The 17,934-nt window shown below is 38.7% G+C and overlaps 1 pseudogene across 1 annotated transcript; it reads left to right on the top strand.

Moving 5' to 3' along the window:
• The first annotated feature begins 3,020 nt into the window (after nt 1-3,020).
• Nucleotides 3,021-13,044, top strand: LOC307064184 (ATP synthase F(0) complex subunit C3, mitochondrial-like; annotated as a pseudogene). Its single transcript has 2 exons — nt 3,021-3,143; nt 12,636-13,044. The product of its transcript is annotated as an ATP synthase F(0) complex subunit C3, mitochondrial-like (transcript).
• Nucleotides 13,045-17,934: the final 4,890 nt, after the last annotated feature.

The following is a 17,934-nucleotide window of genomic DNA, read 5'->3' as shown; positions in this document are numbered from 1 at the left end:
ACCATTTCAGGATAATATTTTTTTAGGGTTTTTTTAAATTGAAATACATAGTGATTTAAAATTTTTATAGATTAGACTCCACTTATAGTTGTTATAAAATATTGGCTATATTCCCTATGCTGTACAATATATCATCCTTGTAGCTTATTTATTTTATTTTACTTTTTTTAAAATTTATTTTTGGCTGCGTTGGGTCTTTGTTACTGTGTGCAGGCTTTCTCTAGTTGCAGTGAGTGGAGGCTACTCTTCGTTGCAGTAAGCAGGCTTCTCATTGCGGTGGCTTCTCTTGTTGCAGAACACGGGCTGTAGGCGCGTGGGCTTCAGTAGTTGTGGCACACAGGCTCACTAGTTGTGGCTCACGGGCTCTAGAGCGCAGGCTCAGTAGTTGTGGCGCACGGGCTTAGTTGCTCCACGGCATGTGGGATCTTCCCGGACCAGGGCTCAAACCCGGATTCTTAACCACTGTGCCACCAGGGAAGTCCCCTTATTTTATACAGAGTAGTTTGTACCTCTTAATCCCATACCCCTATCTTGCCCCTTCCCCTTCCCCCTCCCCTCTGGTAACCACTAGTTTGTTTTCTATATCTGTGAATCTGTTTCTTTTTTGTTAAATTCATTTGTTTGTTTTCTTTTTTAGATTCCACATATAAGTGAAAACATCCAGTATTTGTCTTTCTCTGACTCATTTTACTAAACATACCTTCCAGGTCCATCCATGTTGTTGCAAATGGCAAAATTTCATTCTTTTTTATGGCTGAGTAGCATACCATTGTGTACATATATATCTTCTTTATCCATTCATCTATTGATGGACACTTAGGTTGCTTCCTTGTCTTAGCTATCGTTAATAATGCGCTGTGGGACAGGAATAAAGATGCAGATGTAGAGAATGGACTTGAGGACACAGGGAAGGAGAAGTGTAAGCTGGGATGAATTGAGAGAGTGGCGTGGACATATATACACTACCAAATGTAAAATAGATAGCTAGTGGGAAGCAGCCGCATAGCACAGGGAGATCAGCTCCGTGCTTTGTGACCACCTAGAGGGGTGGGATAGGGAGGGTGGGAAGGAGACGCAAGAGGGAGGAGATATGGGGATATATGTTTATGTATAGCTGAGTCACTTTGTTATACAGTAGAAACTAACACACCATTGTAAAGCAGTTATACTCCAATAAAGATGTTAAAAAAAAATAATGCTGCTGAGAACATTGGGGTGCATGTATCTTTTCAAATTAATGTTTTTGTTTTCTTCAGATATATACCCTGGAGTGGAATTGCTGGATCATATGGTAGTTCTATTTTTAGTTTTTTGAAGAACCTCCATACTGTTTCCCACAGTAGCTGCACCAATTTACATTCCCACCAACAGTATACAAGGGTTCCCTTTTCTCCAAATCCTCACCAACATTTGTTATTGTGGTCTTTTTGATGACAGCCTTTGTGACAGGTGTGAGGTGCTATCTCATTGTGGTTTTGATTTGCATTTTCTGATGATATATTGCAAATATCTTCTCCCATTCAGTAGGTTGTCTTTTCATTTTGTCAATGGTTCTTTTGCTGTGCAAAAGCTTTCAAGTTTAAATAGGTCCCATTTGTTTATTTTCGCTTTTGTTTTCTTTGCCTTAGGAGAGAGATCCAAAAAAAAAGAAATTGCTACGATTTATACTGTTGTTGTTTTTTTTCTTGTCTTACCTCACTAGCTAGGACCTGCAATGTAATGCCAAAAAAAGCAGGGAAAATGGTTATAATGATTGAACGGCATTCCTCAAAATTCACGTCTGCCTGGAAACTTAGAATGTGAACTCATTTGGAAATTGAGTCTTTGCAGCTGTAACCAAGGATCCAGATGAGATAATACTGGATTAGGGTGGGCCCAAATTCCAATGAAAGCATTCTGATAAGGGCAGAAAGGACACACACAGCCACAAAGAAAAGAAGGTGATGTGAAGATGAAGGCAGAGGTTGTAGTGATGTATTTACAAGTCAAGGATTGCCAGCGACCACTGGAAGTTAGGAAAGAGGGTCATGTCCCTGTTTCTCCCTCAGAGCTTTCAGGAGAAACCAACCCTGCCAATACCTTGCTTTTCGATTTCTGGTCTCCTGAAATGTGAGAATACATTTCTGTGTTTTTTTGGGGTTTTTTTTTGCGGTATGCAGGCCCCTCACTGTTGTGGCCTCTCCCGTTGCGGAGCACAGGCTCTGGACGCGCAGGCTCAGCAGCCATGGCTCACGGGCCCAGCCGCTCCACGGCATGTGGGATCTTCCCGGACCTGGGCACCAACCCGTGTTCCCTGCATCGGCAGGCGGACTGTCAACCACTGCGCCACCTGGGAAGCCCCATTTCTGTGTTTTAAGCCACCCATTTTGTGATTTATTAATACAGCTCAGGAAACTAGTGCAATGGGCATCTTTATCTTTTTTCTGGCATTACTACTGTATTTATTTATTTAATTTCTGTGTGTGTGTGTGTGTGTGTGTGTGTGTGTGTGTGCGTGTGCGCGCGTGTGTGCGTTAGTTTTAAATCAGAGAAATTTTAAAAATTACATTCTTTTAAAAAATTATTTTGAATAGGCAATGTATTTAAATGGTTCAAATTTAAAAGGTATAAAAGGCTATACTCCAGCCACCCACCGCACGCACTGTTCTGCCTCTTATTTTTTGCTTGTCACTAAATATAGCTCAGTGATTATTCTTGATTATTCTACAGATTCCTTGGTCATTTCTACAATTTCACAGTATTTTTATTTGTTGAATGTACCATAGTTTTTAAACTAATTCCTTACTGGTGGATATTTAGGATGTTCTCAATTTTTTTGCAATTACAAATATTGCTCAGTGAATAATCTTATATGTTTGTACAACTATGAGTACATCACCAGGATAAATTCCTAGTAGTAGAATTCCTAGTAATTCCTAGGAATTGCTGTTTCAAAGAGCATGTGCTTTTGTAATTTTGATAGATATCGCCAAATTGTCCTCCATAGAGATCACAACAGTTTACACTCCAAATAGAAGTATATGGGGGCGCTGCTCTCGGCCTTAGCGCCATCTTCTGATAAACCTCCGCGCCATAGGACCGGAGTGGAGGAAGATGCGAATGCGCATGCCGAAGTGCAAAAGAAAGATGAAGCGGATGTCACAGTAAACTCTTACACCCATGGAATCCACAGGGGCAGAAACAAGGGAAGCCAGAGGCCAGGGACGCTGGTACAAATTGTTGGACTGCATGCCTACTGCCTAGAACTTGTCTCAATGGATCTGAAACATATATGGCCATTCTGATGGCCTTGACCACCTTTGAGAGACCCACCTTGCTCTTATCAAAACAGCCTCTTTTGGTCCTTTGCCCTGGACCTGGGACATTCTGGACTAGTTCTGTTCTCAGTTGTGACTGAATGTAACACGTGTACAATAGATTGTCTCTCTTGCTATCTTAGCTGAAGAAAAAATATATATATGTGGGGGTGCTGATCACCCACACTCTAACCAATGTAAGTCATACTTTTTGATCTATGCTAATTTGATAACAATAACAATGAGTTATTTTTTCCTTTTTGATCTATAGGTGCTGTGTTGGGAAACTAGTCCTTTGTTCGAAATATGCTTTACAAATATTTTCCTTGATAATTTACTCTTAAATAATGTTTTCCACACTTTCGGATTTTGTGAATTTTTTTTGTAAATTGGGTTTTTTCCCTTGGTGCTAGTATGTAGCTGTGATAGGTGTCAAGCCAGAAAAAAAATATAAATTTAGCATGCCTGAGAGATTGTATTTTCAGAGAATCCTTATGTGACTTTGGCAATCTTTAGTCAAAACTTGAGGGCTCTTATTCTGTGTTTCAGGTAAAATTTTAAATCTGAGAACTGTATCTTGATGGACACATAAGTTTTGCAAAGTTTGCTTTGGCACGAGGGAAAAACTGTGGTCATTTAAAAAAAAAAGAAAAAAAGTAGATATAAAAATAAGCAGGGGGCTTCCCTGGTGGCGCAGTGGTTGAGAGTCCGCCTGCCGATGCAGGGGACACGGGTTCGTGCCCCGGTCTGGGAAGATCCCACATGCCGCAGAGCGGCTGGGCCCATGAGCCATGGCCACTGAGCCTGTGGTCCGGAGCCTGTGGTCCGCAAGGGGAGAGGCCACAACAGTGAGAGGCCCGCCTACCGCAAAAAAAAAAAAAAAAAAAAAAAAAAAAAAAAGCAGGAAAAAAACCCTCTCAATCTCTTCCACTGTTAACACCAGGCTTTTTATGACATATACTTTTGGATATATGATTGCATATATATTTTGTTGTTTAAAAATGGAACATACTATAGATACTTTAAACTTTTTCAGCTAATCGTACAAATCTAAAAAAATGTAATAGGTTAATAATATTCTATTATATGAATATAAAACAGTTATGTGGTCTGTCCTCAATTATCGCTTCATGCTCATCCTCTTCTTCGTAGTTATTCATTATTGCCTATTCTCAACACTTGGCCTTGGCCATCTGCTCTTCTCACTCAATATTATCTCCCCAGGTAATCTCATCCATGGTTTTCAGCTTCAATTATTAGATACATGCCAGTGACTTCCAAACTTACATCTCCTAAGCCTCTTCTGAGCCCCAGCCTAGGTATCTAACTGCCTATTTAGCACTTCTAAATGTGTCAAAGACACCTCAAACTCTGCGTATCCAAGCTAGACAGAACTAAGGAATCCCCTCTCCCCCAAACCTGGCAGTCTTCCAGTGTTCCCTGTCTAAGTGAATAGCAAGATCATCTGTCCCACTGAATAAGCCATAAACTTAGGAATCACCATTGCTGCATATATCACCTCTCCCCTCTATCTACTGTATTACCAAACCATACCAATTTTTCCTCTTAAATATCTCAAGTCTTTTCTTGTCTTACTGTTTTCAGTGCCAGCGTCTTAGTCTCTGCTATGATCTTTGGCCAGACCAGCTGGTTTCCTGGACCCAATCATGTATTTTTTGTAAGATACAATAAAAATAAGTTACTGGAAAAAATGAAATAATTAACAAAGATAAAGTACAAGCCTCACATTTTATTAGATTTAACAGACATAAAACTGCTCTGTCAAATTGGTATAAAAGTTTCTGAACACTCTTGATGTTTGCACGTAACTTGATGTGTTGCATCCCCAGTGCTTAGCAAAATGCCTGGCATATAGAAGACATATAGAATAAATAAATTAATAAGTATTTGTGAAACAAAAGATATAACTTTGGCAATTTGGGGACATTTAAGTTGTTTCCAGTGATTGGCCATTTTGAATACTATGAGAATGTTCTCATAGTATAGTTAAATCTTCATTTCTTTTTTTTTTAATTGAAGTATAGTTGATTTACAATGTTGTGTTAGTTTCTGGTGTACAGCAAAGTGATTCAGTTATACATATATATATATATATATATACACACACATATATATATATACACATATATATACTTGTTCATATTCTTTTCCATTATGGTTTATTACAGGATACTGAATATATTTCCCATTCTATATATAGTAGTTTGCATCTGCTAGTCCCAAACTCCCAATCCAACCCTCCCCCGACTCCCTTCCCCCTTGGCAACCACAGGTCTGTTCTGTGTCTGTGAATCTGTTTCTGTTGCGTAGATAAGTTCATTTGTGTCATATTTTAGATTCCACATATAAGTGATATCATATGGTATTTGTATTTCTCCTTCTGACTTGGTAAATTGGGAGGTTGGGATTGACATATATTGTACACACTACTGTATATAAAATAGGTAACTAATAAGGACCTACTGTATAGCACAGGGAACTCTACTCAATTCTCTGTAATGACCTATATGGAAAAAGAATGTAAAAAAGAGTGGATATATGTATATGTATAACTGATTCACTTTGCTGTACCCCTGAAACTAACACAACATTGTAAATCAACTATACTCCAATAAAAATAAAATAAAATAAAAAATACGGGTGTTCCCTGGCTGTCCAGTGGTTAGGACTCCGTGCTTCCACTGCAGGGGGCCTGGGTTCAATCCCTAGTGGGGAACTAAGATCCCTCAGGCCACGCAGCACAGCCAAAATAAATAAATAAATAAATAAATAAACTAAAAAAAAAAAATAATAATAACCCTGGCAACCATAAGTTTGTTTTCTGCATCTGTGACTCTATTTCTGTTTTGTAAATAAGTTCATTTGTACCATATTTTAGATTCCACATATAAGCTATATCATACGATATTTGTCTTTCTGTGTCTGACTTACTTCACTCAGTATGACAATCCGTAGGTCCATCGATGTTGCTGCAGATGGCATTATTTCACTCTCTTTTATGACTAATATTGCATTGTACATATGTACCACATCTTCTTTATCCATTCATCTGTCGATGGACACTTAGGTTGCTTCCATGTTTGGCTATTGTAAATAGTGCTGCAATGAACATTGGGGTGCATGTATCTTTTCAAATTATGGTTTTCTCTGGATATATGCACAGGATTAGAATTGCTGGATCATATGGCAGCTCTATTTTCAGTTTTTTAAGGAACCTCCATACTGTTCTCCATAGTGGCTACACCAATTTACATTCCCACCAACAGGGTAGGAGGGTTCCCTTTTCTCCACACCCTCTCCAGCATTTGTTATTTGTAAGTCTTCATTTCTTTAGGATCAATTCCTATATATAAAATTGCTATATCCCGGGTGGATACATTTTTTAAAAATTTTTATTGGGGTATAATTGCTTTGCAATGGTGTGTTAGTTTCTGCTTTATAACAAAGTGAATCAGTTATACATATACATATATCCCCATATCTCCTCTCTCTTGCATTTCCCTCCCACCCTCCCTATCCCACCCCTCTAGGTGGTCACAAAGCACGGAGCTGACCTCCCTGTGCTATGCGGCTGCTTCCCACTAGCTATCTGTTTTACATTTGGTAGTGTATATATGTCAATGCTACTCTTTCACTTCGTCCCAGCTTACCCTTCCCCCTCCCCGTGTCCTCAAGTCCATTCTCTACGTCTGCATCTTTATTCCTGTCCTGCTCCTAAGTTCTTCAGAACCTTTTTTTTTTTTTTTAGATTCCATATATATGTGTTAGCATATGGTATTTGTTTATCTCTTTCTAACTTACTGCACTCTGTATGACAGACTCTAGGTCCAAGGGGTGGGATACATTTTTTAAAAAGATTTGTTTTTGGAAATACCCTGGTGGTCCAGTGGTTAGAGCTCAGTGCTTTTACTTTGGGGTTCCGGGTTCCATCCCTGGTTGGGGAACTAAAATCCCTCAAGACACAAGGCATGGCCACAATATTTCTTTTAAAAAGGTTTTTGTTATGCTAAATTGCCTTCTAGAAAGACTGCATCCCCATCGATATTGAATGGGAAAGCTCATTTCTGTTCCTTAGGAATAGGCCTCTTTCTCTGTTAAGCTCCTTCAGTCAATTTGACTGTTTCAGTCTTGGCCTCTGTCTTCAGGCAGCTTTGAGGTGGGGAGGCACAGCTTGTCTTCCACTTGTCCCCAGTCTGCATCCCAGAGACTGGCTCACCTATGTGGTATTTACCTTCGTCCCACCTAGAGCCATTTGGGGTGGGCTGGAGGAGGCAGGAAGGACCTTGGCCCTTCAGCTGTCCTGGTTCTTTGGCTCTTCCTGGATCCTGATCAGATCTCCCATTGTGTCTCCTTCTTTACTTTAGCATGCCATAGAAGTTTTGGCTTTTGCACCCTAGTAAAGTTATTATATCTGACTCACACCATTTTGGAATTTCTGTCTAGGCAATAAAGGTACCTCTTTGCAAGGTTATCTATCGTATTTCCTATTTGCTTTCAGATGGACCAGTTTGACTGAAGCTTGTTCTTTCCTGCAAGAATTATATACCAGAAGTAGCCAATTATATGACTTAGAATAGTTTTTGACTTTGAGATACAGAAAAAAACAATTCAAACAAATTTATTGTCTTATGTAACCGAAAGTTCAGCAGTAGGGTGGGCTTCAAACTGCTAAACATCAGCAATGGCTCATTTATGTCATTATAGACCCAGGTTTATTCCTCTCTTCATCTGCTATTATCAGTAGAGGCTTCGTCCTACAGTAGAGGCGTCATCCTAAGACTGGCTTCTTGTGGTGGCAGGGAAGCTGCCAGTAACTGTGGAGAGCACCAGAGACTTCCTTGGTGATTTCTTGGAATAGAGGCAGGGAGGGTCTTTCAACTAAAATGAAATAAATCTTTTCCCTTAGTCTGATTGGAACAACCTAAGTCATGTGTTCACATCTAAAATTTTCTAAAATCCTCTAAAGCTTTAGGTGTGATAGGCACAAAGTCAGTGTTCCAAGTTACAGCAGTTTTAATGAGCTCCTTTGTAACCACAGAATAAGACTTGTTACTTCCCAGCCAGAGACAGAAGAATCCTCATGGCATTCCATACTGTAAGGTCTATCATTGCCACCCCTCCCCTTTTCCATATCAATTTATATATTAGTTTGGACTCTGGTTTGCAAGTGACAAATACCCATCTCAAACTGGCTTAAAGAAACTGGGAATTTATTTACACATGGAACTGACAGGGCTGTGGAATAGCCTGGATTTGGGCATGCCTGGATATAAGGGCTCAAGTGATGTCATCTACGTCCTCCTTTTTTCTCTAATAGGTTTCCTCCATTTGGTAGTCATGAGGGTCACCAGAAGCTCAAGACTCACATGTTATCAGTTTAGCAACCTTGGCAGAAAGAGAGCATCTTCTCTGATAAGTCTGGCAGAAAAATCCCAGAGAAGATTCTGATTGGCTATGTCCTCATTCCTGAATCAATCAATCATTCCCATTCCTGACCACGGGAATGGAATATTCTGACTGGTCATGTGTCTACTATGGTCAGGGGAGGCAAATCAGCCACACCTAAACTATTTAGAAGTGGCTCCCTTCTGGAAAAGGGTTTGGTTACTGGAAGAAGGCAGGATGAATGCTGGGAAGGCAAAAATAACAGCTGCTCACTATAATGGTATTTTAGCAATTCGAAGGAGGTCAATTTGGCTAGAGCAGTGGCTCTCAAATTGTGGTCTCCAGACCTACTGAATCAGAAACTCAGCAATCTGTGTTTAATAAACCCACCAGGTGATTCTGATACAGGATAAAATTTGAGATCCAGTGATAAAGAGGTTTCCCTCAGGGGCTATGGAAGTGCAATGGAGCTAGCAATTAATTCTGGGTATGGGGGGATTTCTTAGGGGAATCTATTTGGGTCCTAAAGTAGGAGGTGAACCTCATGTGTGAGGAAATTTCCATCTCGTACTCTCTAACTTCCTACTTTTCTTTTTCACTGAAGCCTGGCTGATGCCAATTTACCATATTTATCCTGCCTCTTTGAGCCACTGTGACTCATCTTTTCTTTCTCCTAGAATATCCTTCTTTTTCTCTTCACTGCTTCAAACCCTAGCCATCCTTGAAGGTTCAGCTCAAACTTTCATCTTTTCCAGGAAATCTTACCTGATAATCTCAATTTTCACATGCTTAATGCTTCCTTATATACCAGGTACTGGTATATAAAGTGTACTCTTTTTTTTTTTTTTTTGCATTTTAACACGTGTAGATTTATGTAACTACCACCATAATCAGAATAAAGAACGGTTTCCTTATATACCAGGTAAGTACCATGGTAAGTACTGGAATTGCTTAAATGAATTATACTCCCTGGTTTAAAGGCTATATGCATATTTTTAAAGATGCCATTAGAATGCCCTCTAAAAACGGCCCTACCAGTTTACATATTCACCAGCATGTGAGGCTGCTTAGTTCCCCACATGCTCATCACCACTATAGACACTATCAGTCTTTCTCATTTTTGCCAGTCTGAAAAATGTACAATATCTTGTTGCTGTTTTAATTTGCGTTCCTTTGACTTTTAATACACCTGAACATCTTTTCTTTGTTGGCTATTTGCATTTCTTCTATATCTTGCTTGTTAATACCTGTCTTAGTTTGGGCTTTGGCAGAATATCATAGAATGAGTGGCTTATAAACAACAAAAATTTATTTCTCACAGTTCTGGAGTCTGGAGTCTGGAAGCCCAAGATCAGGGTGCCAGCATAGTCGGGTCTAGTGAGAACCATCTTCTAGGTTGTATCTTCTTGTTGTATCTTCACATGGCAGAAAAAGAGCTATAGAGCTCTCTGGGGCCTCTTTTCTACGGGCACTAATCCCGCTCATGAGGGCTCCATGCTCATGACCTAATTACCTCTCAAAAGCCCCACCTCCTGGTACCATCACATTTGGGATTAGGATTTAAGTTTATGAAATTTTGGTGGGAGGAAAGCATAAACATTCAGTCCATAACAATATTCTAAGCCCATTAGGTTTTAGTTTTTTTGATTTACTATATAGAAAAATTGATTTTTTTCTTTTGGTGTACTCTTTTTTTTTTTTTTTTGCATTTTAACATAATCAGAATAAAGAATGGTTTCATCATTCCAAAAACCTCCCCTGTGCTAACCCTTTGTAGTCATACTTTCCCTCGACCCATAACTTCTGACAACTACTGATCTAAGCTCCATAACTATAGTGTTGTAGTTTTGAGGATGTCAAATAAATGAAATTGTATAGTATGTAACCTCTTAAGGCTGGATTCTTTCACCCAGCATAATGTTTTGAGATTCTTTCAAGTTGTTGCATGTATCAGTAATTTGTTCCTTTTTACTGCTGAGTAGTGTTAACTGTATAGATGTACCACAATTTCTTTATCCATTCACCCTTTGAAGGACATTTGGGTTGTTTTCAGTTTGGGACCATTACAAATAAATCTGCTATGGACATTTGTGTACAGTTTTTGTGTGAACATAAGATTTTATTTCTCTAGGGTAGATACTCAGGAGTGGGATTACTGGGTTATAGAGTAAATGCATTTAGCATTACAAGAAAGGAGTAAACCATTTCCTAGAGTGGCTGTATCATTTTGCATTCCCACCAGCTTGTTAATACCTGTCTTAGTTTGGGCTTTGGCAGAATATCCAAATATCCATTCCCACCAGCAATGTATCATATTACCTACTGCCCTTGCCACAGCTAATTAAATCAGGGGTAATTGCCTTAGCTAAAAGGTGTATTACATTAGCCAGACCAGTGACTTATGAGTGGACTAGCATGAGAACTCTGCAGAAAAGGGGACAAGAATATCCGAAAAAATTGAATCAGAGACTCTCAAAAAGAAGAGAGGCAAAAGCCAAGATTCGAAGTGAAGGAGAAATCTAGAAATACTGAGTCACTTATTAAGTAGACTTATTAAAGTAGGGGACAACAATTGCCTGTTTCAGAGGGAATGAAGAGAGAAGTCAGCAGAGCTGCTGTCGGATCATGAATGATGAAAAGTTCATAGCCCATTGTTCCTTGAAAACTGGCCTTCTGGTAGCTGAGCTGAAAACTTATACTTTTTTTTTCTTTTCTGTGTAGCCTTAAGATAGACTCTCATTAGTTATGAAAGGAACCTTTAATATAAAAGCTTTATTGAGATATAATTAATATACCATAAAATTCATCCATTGAAAGTATTCACTGTTTTTCAGTATATTCATAGAGCTATACAGCCATAACCACAATCAATATTAGAAACATTTTCATCACTCCAAAAAGAAACTCCATACCCATAGCCAAACAACCTTTCTTATTATAGGGACCAGGCACAGTTCCTGCTTATCCCTGAGTAACAGTTTTCCTTTTCTTGCAAGTCTGTGAAAGTATTCAAACAAGACAATCACAACTCACTGCAGGAACCAGGTATCAACCCACCTTCTTGAAATTACAAAGCCTACCTCCCACATGGGAGTTCTTGAGTACAACTCCCGTGGGGTCCTGTGTGGTGTGTGATGTCCTTCTCCCCCAGGCTGTAAGTATATGTGTAACAAACTGCTCTCAATCTCATTTGTCCCGTTTTGGTTGTCATGTGTTCAGGCATGCCCTTAATCCTAGAATGGGTGTCCCACCCTCACTAATGGGTGATTAAGGAGGAAATTAAAACAAAGTGCCCAATAGCTAATTTGGTCAACACACTTTAAAATAGTTAATTGAGATTTTCCAGTCTGAGGGGCAGGAAAGAAAAAATAAAAATTTAAAAAATGAACAAAGCCTAAGAAGTGTGTGGGACATCATCACACGTACCAATGTATTATAGGAGTCCTAGAGAGAGAGGAGAGAGAAAATAGGGCAGAAAGACGTTTAGAAGAAATAATATACAAAGACTTCCCAGATCTGGTGAAAGACATGAAATTACATATCTAAAAAGTTTAATGAACTCCAAACAGGATAAATTCAAAGAGATCCACATGAAGACACAATATAGCCAAATTGTTAGAAAAGACAAAGGGAGACTCTTGAAAGCAGAATGAGAGAAAGGACCTATCTTGTACAAGGAAGCCTCGGCAACACTGGCAACCAGTTTCTCTTCAGAAACCATGTTGGCTAGCAGGCAATGGGATGACTTAAACTGCTAAAAGAAAAAATTGTCAACCAAGAGTTCTATATCTGGTAAAACTATCCTTGAAAAATGAAAGAGAGCCTCACTCCTTCAACTGCCACTGCTGCCACCTCCAGGAAGAGGGAAAGTGGGAGAGGAGCCCATGTCACCTGTCACCCAAGTCCTCCAACTATGTCACCCCAAAGATATAGTTCACCTATGCCAAGCTTGTCTGCACCCCAACTCTGATCTAAGCTGGATCCAGGATTGCATCCAGAGGAATTTCTGCATCATCGATATTCTCTTTGACTGGAGAGAGCTCTACAGTATTTAATGGGGCCCAGAATGGTGTCTCAACTAATCCAGTGGGAGTTTCCAACCAGTACAATAAGCAGAGACATTGATACTGCAGCCAAATTTATCGATGCAGGTGCTGCAACAGTAGGAATACTGGTCTGGTGCTGGTATTGGAACAGTCCTTGGTGACCTTATCATTGGTTATGTCAGAAACCCTTCATGAAACAATAACTGTTCTCATATGCTATTCTTGGATTTTCCTTCTCTGAAGCGTTGGTTCTCTTTTGTTTGGTGGTTGCTTTCTTGATTTTGTTTGCCTTGTAACAGAAACTACTGCTTAAAATGTTGTCATTTGTGGGCTTCCCTGGTGGTGCAGTGGTTGAGAGTACTCCTGCTGATGCAGGGGACATGGGTTCGTGCCCCAGTCCGGGAAGATCTCACATGCTGCGGAGCAGCTAGGCCCATGAGCCATGGCCGCTGAGCCTGTGCTCCGCAATGGGAGAGGCCATAACAGTGAGAGGCCCGCGTACCGCAAAAAAAAAAAAAAAAAAAGTTGTCATTTGTATTAATTACAGATGGAATTCTGTGTATCTTACTGTGACTCTGAAAACTATAGTGTTGGTGTCATGGAAATGTACATTATTTCCAAAGTTATTTTATTAAAGGTTAAAAAAAAAAACAAATGAAGGAGAAATGAAGATATTCCCAGATAAACAAAAACCAAGGGAATTAGTTATTAGTAGACCTGCCCCATAAGAAATGCTAATGGAAGTCCTTCAGGGTGAAATGAAAGAGCACTAGACAGTAACTTAACGCTATATGAAGAAATAAAGAAAAATAGTAGAAGTATCTACATAGGTGAATGTAAAAGTCAACATTATTGCAAGTTTGGTTTGTAACATTTCTTCCTATATAATTTAAAAAGCAAATATATGGTGTAAAGCAATAACAATAAATCTATATTAATGGGCACACACTGTATAAAGATATAGTTGGTGACAGTAGCAACATAAGGAGGGTAGAGCTGTAAACAAGCAGAGTTTTTTAATATAATCAACACTGAATTGGTAGAAAGTCTATTTTATCTAATACTAATATATCCACTTCAGCTTTTTATTATTGCTATTTGCTTGGTATATGTTTTTCCATCCTTTTACTTTCAACCTATTTGTATCTTTGAGTCTAAAGTGTCCCATAGACAAAATATATTTGGAGATATATTTTTATCTATTTTGATGAGCTCTGCCTTTTGATTGGATTCTTTAATCCATTCACATACAATGTTATTATTTATGTGATTGGATTTATGTCTGCTGTTTTACTTTTAATTTTCTGTTAGTCTCATAACTATTTCCCTCCTTTATTGCTTTCTTTTGTATTATGTGGATGTTTTCCTACTGTAATATCTTAATTCTTTTAATAATTTTTTTATTATATAGATATTTTTGAATTATTTTCTTAGTTGTTGCTCTAGAGTTTACCATGTACATTTTAACTTTTCAGAATCCATTCAGATTTATACTGACTTATTTGTAGTGATATTTAAAAGCATTACTCTTGTGTAGCTCTAGTACCTCTTCCCCTTTTTGGTGCTTTTAAAATAACATTACTTTATATATGTTACAAACCCCAAAATATATTGTTATAAGTATTACTTTATATAATTTTATGTCTTTTAGGGAAGCTGAGAGAAGAAAGGACAGCAAGTGTATATTTATAGAGTTTGTTATAGTAATCTTCTTATTTACCATTTTTGGTTCTCCTCATTTGTTCCTGTGTTTTCAAGTTACCACCTGGTGTCATTACCTTACTGAAATACAAATTTGCTTCCATTCACTTCCTTCTATTATTGTCAAATAGATTACATTTCTATGTGTTGTAGGCCAACAAAACAATTATATACCTGTTGTTTTAAAAGTTGATTTTTAAATCACTTAAGAGAAGAAAGAAGAATAAATAGGCATTTATATTGTCTTTCATAATTACCTTTACTGGTATCTTTGCTTTTTCATAAGGATTTGAACTACTGTCTGCAGTCTCTTGTTTTCCACCTTAATAACTTCCTTTCGCATTTCTTGTAAGATAGGTCTTCTTGCAACAAATTCTCAGTTTTTGTTTGTTTGCAATGTCTTTATTTCACTTTCATTTTTGAAAGATTTGCTGGATAGAAGATTCTTGGTTGACAATTTTTTTCCTTTAATACTTTGAATATGTCATTCCAGTGCCTTTTGGCCCCCATTGTTTCTGATGAGAAATCAGTATGCGATGAGTTGTTTTTGTACTGCTGCTTTCAAAATTCTTTTTGTCTTTGTCTTTCAACATTTTTACTATGATATGTTTGTGTGTGGATATATTTGTGTTTACATGACTTGGTCGAGCTTCATGTACGTGTAGAATAATGTTTTTCATCAAATTTGGAAAGCACTTGGACATTATGTCTTCAATTTTTTTTTTTCTGCTCTTTTCTCTGTCTCCTCTTTCCTCTTCTGGTACTTACATTATGCATATGTTGGTGCACTTACTGGTATCCAACATTTCTCTGAGGCTCTGTTAACTTTTCTTCATTCTTTTTTTCCCTCTGTTCTTTGGGTTGCATAATTACCATTGGTCTATCTTCAAGAGAGCTGATTCTTTCTTTTGTTAGTTCAAACCTATTGTTAAGCCCTTCTAGTGAACTTGTTATTTTAGTTATTGTACGTTTTTATCTCCACAATGTTCATGTAGTTCTTTTTAAAAATTACTTCTCTCTCTTTACAGACATTCTCTATTTATTGCAATGTTGTCATACCTTTGTCTACTTCTTCTAGCATGGTTTTCTTTAGCTCTTTCAATACATTTATAATGGTTATTATGAAATCTTTGTCTGTTAAATCCAATATCTGGGCCCTCTCACAGCCAGTTTCTGTTGCCTATCTATTTTCCTATGTATGAGTCAGTCACACATCCTGTTTCTTTGTATGCCTTGTAATTTTTTGTTGTTGAAAACTGGACACTTAAGGTAATATATTGTAGCAAATCTGATACTGATTATCCCTCTCCCCTGGGACTTGTTTGTTGTTGTTTATTTATTTGTTTAGTGACTTAACTATTTTAGTGAAGTCTGTTGCCCCTGCAGTGTGCAGACTCTGTACTTGCTCCTTAGAGATTATAGCCTTCAATGTGCACAAGTTGCTCTGGGATGACAGTGTTTTAGCAGTGCTCTCTTTGACTGTCTCTTTCCCTGATCTCTCTGTTAAGCTGTCTGCTTCTGTTGGTATCACATCCAGCTTTTAGGCTGATTTCTCTATTGTTTCGGACATAAATTTCTTTATAATCTGATCCAATTCAATTTGGGCTCCTTGGCTGGTGTACTTTTTGAGACTAGTCTCTGACATGTCTTCTGTCCCCAGGAGGCTATTTTAACTTTTTCTTTCCCTGATTCTCTCTGTTAAACTTGCTGATCTACCAGTTTAGCTTGCTGATATTATGAAGCTATCAGCCTTCCTCTTAATTTCTTACCCAATTTCTCCATTATTTCTGAGATTGCCAGTGTAGGTTTGAACTTCCCTACACTGTTTTAAATAAAGTCATTTCCTCTGAGGAGAGCTTAAGAGCTCTCTGTTGTTATGACTGCCTTCCTCCCTAGGCAAAATCTCTGAGCCACTGCTCCAGAGCAGGTGTTGGGGACAGTGGCCCACTTCTTTTGGAATGACAACTCTGCTTATGAACAGGACTTTGGGTGGGGGCAGTAGCCTCTGGTCTTCTTGGCTTGCCTCTCCTGGAGTAAAATCTCTGTCCTACCAACAGATTGGGACAAGGGCAATTAGGGCCACAGTATTTTTGGCCTGCTTCATCTGGGATTGAGCCTCCGATTTATGAGTGTGGTCTGGGCTTAAGAAGGGAGGCCTAAACCTCTGTGCTGTGCTTGCCTGAAATTTAGCGTCTATAACAGAGCTAGGAAGGAACAGAAATGTTGGTGGCCCATCCTTCTTGATGGGGGGGTGGGGATGCCATATCCCTTGGGAGTTAGGGGAAGAGGGAGCCCCATCCTCTTATCAGTAGCAACTGGAGTAGAGCTTCCATCACACTGAGATTGGTGGGAGTGGCAAGTGAGCGGGCCATGGGTAAACTGCCACAAACGCTCACTTCTTATCAAGATTTAGTAGATTTTCTTAAATAACTATTTCTTCATTTGCCGTCTAAACTTAGGACAATTTACAGACACATTAAATGATTGTTTTTTAAAAATAATTTTCACCAGTATGTTTGGTTCACTGGGGAGTATGTCTTCTTCATGCTTCCACTCTTGAAGTGGATCTTTTTCTTGAATTGCTTTTGTAGCTGGTATGTAGACTCTACACAGAATGTATAGGGGTAAGGAATTCATAAGATGAAATTCCTGAAGGTAAAGGATTATTCTCATTTTATGCTTGTGGAAACTATTATTATTGCTTAAATTAGATTCAAGTCAAAATTCTATTGTTTCTAAATCCCAGGTCTTTGTTCACTGATTGATATATCATGCTTTTGACTTGTATTTTTAATGAATTGAGACCCTAATCTTCAGATAACAAATGCATTAGTTATGTACGGCTACATGAAAAATTACCCTAAAACCTAATGGCGCAAAACAAAAATATACTTTTTAAAAAATATTTTATTTATTTATTTTTGGCTGCATGGATCTTCGTTGCAGCACACAGGATCTTAGTTGCAGCATGCAGGCTTAGTTGTGGCATGTGTTGCGACATGCGGACTTCTTAGTTGCAGCATGCGAACTCTTAGTTGCGGCATGCATATGGGATCCAGTTCTCTGACCAGGGATCAAACCAGGGATCCCTGCATAGGGAGCTTTTAGTCTTACCCACTGGACCACCAGGGAAGTCCCCAAAACTATACTTTTTTATCCTTACCATTTCCATGGATAAGGAATTCATAACTGGGTAGTTCCTCCTTAGGGTCTGTCATGAGATTGCTTTCAGGATGTTGATTTAAGCTGCAGTCATTTATGCTTCACTGAGGCTGGAGGTTCTGTCTCCCAAGTGGCTCAATGAAATGGCTGCCAATTTGGTGGTAGTTGTTGGCTGGAGGCTTTAATTTCTCTCCTTATGGGCTTCTCAAAGGCTGTTTGGATGTCCTCATGACAGCAGCTGGCGTTTCCTGGTGTGAGTAATCCAAGGGAGAGAAGGGAGGGTCAGTCAGACGCTACCCTTTTCATGACCTAGCCTTGGAAGT

Source organism: Hyperoodon ampullatus, assembly GCF_949752795.1.
Source record: "Hyperoodon ampullatus genome assembly, chromosome: 15".
Classification (NCBI taxonomy): Eukaryota; Metazoa; Chordata; class Mammalia; order Artiodactyla; family Ziphiidae; genus Hyperoodon; species Hyperoodon ampullatus.
The sequence above is the reverse complement of the archived record's forward strand: the minus strand, read 5'-3'. Positions and strand labels throughout refer to the sequence as shown.